This window comes from Rhinolophus hipposideros (assembly GCF_964194185.1).
Source record: "Rhinolophus hipposideros genome assembly, chromosome: X".
Taxonomy (NCBI): domain Eukaryota; kingdom Metazoa; phylum Chordata; class Mammalia; order Chiroptera; family Rhinolophidae; genus Rhinolophus; species Rhinolophus hipposideros.
In genome coordinates, this window is record NC_138046.1 from 107,101,693 (window position 1) to 107,106,067 (window position 4,375).

At 36.2% G+C, this 4,375-nt stretch overlaps 1 pseudogene across 1 annotated transcript; it reads left to right on the forward strand.

The window, feature by feature from the left end:
* Positions 1–3,453: 3,453 nt before the first annotated feature.
* On the forward strand, positions 3,454–3,937 carry LOC308494424 (large ribosomal subunit protein eL21-like; annotated as a pseudogene). The gene has a single exon. The product of its transcript is annotated as a large ribosomal subunit protein eL21-like (transcript).
* Positions 3,938–4,375: the final 438 nt, after the last annotated feature.

Sequence of the window (4,375 nt, forward strand, 5' to 3'; positions counted from 1 at the left end):
CTGTGATGTAGGTGCAGGGAACGTTTTAAAAACAACTTGTTGGATGTCTATGCTCAGAATTTGAAAAACATGTAAACTGGAGGGAAATTTGCATACAAGTAATATTGCGCCAGATGACTTAAGACAATGAATATCAAACTGTCCTAGGGTGATCTCTAGTGATTTCTCTAAATCTCAGCAGAGATCATCTGAGGGGATTGGGAGGGAGAGAGTTCTCTGTAGACCCTAATCAAAGAAAACATCTGTTTCTGAGATTATCTGAGATAATTTGTTTACAAGTGGGATTTCCAAATATTATTGCATTTGAGCAAAGGATCATATGGTAAAGTAATATTGGGGGAAATATTCTTTTGAGAATAATACATAAAACGTTTTTGGTAATATATATCAAATTTCTCACCAGTTGCTAACTATACCATGCTCATCCATACCTCACCATACTTGCAGGAGCTGAAATACATTTTCTCTCCTTGCCAATATCTACCTTGCAAACTGCTATGCACTCTTTAACACACACACACACAAATGTCGCCTTCTCTGTAAACACCCCTCCCCAGATGCATGTTTGGGAATGTATGCACGTGAGCACACACAAACTAATACATGCCATTCTTTCCAGTTCCTTATCATGTCCCTCCATCGGTGAAACTACAGCATTATGATGTAATCAGTTTGTAAATCATTCTCTTTTAGTAAATTATGAGTGGCTGACAGTCTAGAAAGATACAAGTAGTTTGGATTGGCTGAAAAAAAAATTAAACAATAAAACTTAATTTAGTTTACTTAATTCACTTTGCTGTATTGTTTTAAGCAAACTATCTAACTTTAACTAAAACTTCCACATCTTTTGCCATATTCTGTCTTAAACATTTAACATAAATTCCCCATGGGCTATATAATTCAATCTTATCCAAATGATTTACTACCACAATTTCATAGTGGAATAATTTTTTTTTTTTTTGCCATTTCTGTGCTTAAACTATAATTAACAAAGAGGATAAACAACCTGGAATAATAGAAACTAAAGCCTTTGTTCTATATTATTTCAGCTATTCCCTACCCTTTCCTACTGACAGAAAGCTCTCTAACGAATCCACCATACTTTTCAGTTTTGACTTTTATAAATTATTACTCTTACTTTAAATTCTTCTCTTTGTACATTCAGCAAAAACAAATATTTGTATACCCCAGAACTAAAGTAGTGCTCTTAAACATTTCAAAAAATGTTTTCTTAGTGGATTGAATTGAGTAATTAAACTGAATATATTTGATGACACTCAATTTTCAAAATATACCAACTATACAAACGGTCATATTAGATTCCATTTACAGCACACCTCTACATATGAATAAAATGTTTACATTTTGCAAATAACAAAATATTTAAAAGAACTGTTATTCAGGAAAGAGTGCAACAAACAACACTAAATCTAATATGCATCTGTCAAATTAGAAGGCAAAAAAATTGTTTTGTTTTCTATTTCTAAGTACAGGCATACCTCACAGATACTGTAGGTTCAGTTCCAGAGCACCACAATAAAGAGAATATCACAATAAAGCACGTCACCCAAATTCTTTGGTTTTCCAGTGAACATAAAAGTTATGTTTACACAATTCTGTAGTCTATGAAGTGTGAAGTCAATGGCACATGTACATACCTTAATTAAAAAATACTTTAATGCTAAAAAATGCTAACCATTATCTATCTGAGGCTGTTGGAAAGATGGTGTCAATAAACTTACCTTGACACACAGTTGCCACAAACTTTCAATTTGTAAAAAATGCAGTATCTGTGAAGCACAGTAAAACTAGGTATGTCTTTATGTATGGAAAGAAACGGCATGAGAGGACGCTCAACATTTTATTTTCATTTCATAATATAACAAAGAAAGATATTATGGTCTGTACTTCTCTTTCCTCCTTAGATGCGATTGCATCAGTGTTTTGTTTTGTTTTTCATATTCTACTATACGCGTATACAGAAAGAATTAAGAAGTGTTAAGTTGCTGTATTTTAACTCTTAGTTTCAGAAAGTAAATGACCATTCCAAAAAACTACCAGAAACTTACCTCACATTCAAAATTGTGTTGGCCTAGGGCCAAGCTTGAAATGTATTTGTCAAAGCAGAGTTTAAAAACACAATTAATATATTCATTTATGTATTTATTGGGTTTGGTTTTTCTGTAGAAAGGAATAGAATGTCTAGCTAGTAAGAATTTGAAAGCTGAATAAAAGCACATTTTTTTGCAGAAGGCAGTGTTCTATTTGGGATGCTATATTTATAGAGGAAGTGCTTTTGCAGATTTTCAATAAGCATGTTTAAATTATGATGACATTGAACATCAGTAATTATATATGTACATCAAGACAATGTAATTATTAATAACAACTTTCAATTGCTAAATTCTAAAAATTCAAAATACATTTTGTTCACTCTATACTTTAAAGGATAATACATAACTGTGCCTTTATTTAGTCATTTCAGTAAATATTTGTGGACACCAACTATGCATCAAGTATGGGAAGTATTGGGAACTTAAAGATCAATAAGTCTTTTCTACCATCAGTGGCTCAGGCAGTTGGAGCTCCGTGCTCCTAACACCGAAGGCTGCCGGTTCGATTCCCACATGGGCCAGTGGGCTCTCAACCACAAGAGTTCAATTCCTCGAGTCCCTCAAGGGATGGTGGACAGCGCCCCCTGCAACTAAGATTGAACACGGCACCTTGAGCTGAGCTGCCGCTGAGCTCCCGGATGGCTCAGTTGGTTGGAGCGTTTCTTCTCAACCACAAGGTTGCTGGTTGGACTCCTGCAAGGGAGGCTGCACCCGCTGCAACTAGCAACGGCAACTGGACCTGGAGTTGAGCTGCGCCCTCCACAACTAAGACTGAAAGGACAACAAATTGACTTGGGAAAAGTCCTGGAAGTACACACTCTTCCCCAATGAAGTGCTGTTCCACTTCCCCAATAAAATCTTAAAAAAAAAAAAAAAAAAAAAAAAGATGGCTACAGAAAAATGTGAGGAAAGTGGGTGGGAGTGGGAGTAGGACAAACAAGCAAAAGGAACCTTTGGGTAAGCAGAGGCCACAGTGTGAAGTACTGTGGAGCCTTGTCAAGGTGTTTGGAGGCTGCCCTGCGGCCAGTAGAAGGTTACTATAGACTGTTAAGCGGAAGACTGCTATGCCACGATCAGAAGTGCATTTTAAAGTGACGACACTAGTGACAGTAGATGTCATAATGTATAATGGCAGTGTGAGAAGGGATGATTGATTTTTTTCTCTTTATTTTCCAAATTTTCTACACTGAATCTGTATGCTACTTGATAATATAAATTTCTCTAAGTGCTTAAGAGAACTTACATCTCATTGTCTGCTTTTCCAAATGGAAAGCAAGCTTCATCAAAACTGAGCTACAGCTTTTCAGCCTGAACCGCCATCTTACAGTAACTCATCAAAATGACTGACACAAAGAGAAAGAGGAGAGGCACCCGCTATATGTTCTCTAGGCCTTTTAGAAAACATGGAGTTGTTCCTCTGGCCACATACATGCGAATCTACAAGAAAGGTGATATTGTGGACATCAAGGGAATGGGCACTGTTCCAAAAGGAATGCCCCACAAATGTTCCCCATGGCAAAACTGGAAGGGTCTACAAGGTTACCCAGCATGCAATTGGCATCGTTGTAAACAACAAGTTAAGGGCAAGGTTCTTGCCAAAAGAATGAATGCACACACTGAGCATATTAAGCACTCTAAGAGCCAAGACAGCTTCCTGAAACTGGTGAAGGAAAATGATCAAGAAAAGAAGGAAGCCAACGAGAAAGGTACCTGCGTTCAACTGAAGCGCCAGCCTGCCCCACTCAGAGAAGTACACTGTGTGAGAAGCAATGGAAAGGAGGCCTGAGCTGCTAGAGGTCATTCCCTATAAATTCATGGCATGATAAGCATAAAAAAATAAAATGCCTCTGTACTGTTAAAAATATTTCTTAATTGAGTAGAAGTGTGGTATCTTCTTCCCCAAAGAAATATTTAAAGAAAACTTAAAAAAAAAAAAATACTGAGCTACATATAACGTGTTTACTGCTCTGGTCCCAGTAGTGAATATATAAAAAATAAATATTTGTTGAACAAATGAATGAATGTCAGTTCAAATGGAGACAAAATAGATTAAGGTATTTTCAGTATAGAACTTGGTGAATAAGATCTAGGATGCGATCATATTTTTGATTGGGGTTACTGATGCAATTAATAAGTGTAAAAACACGGAAGCAGCAACTGGGTTTCAAGAGAAAAATAACATATACAGCTTTGAACATTTTCAGAATAAGTTGCCTATGGGAAATTAAGGTGAAAGCATCCAGTAAGAAATGGATAAAGAA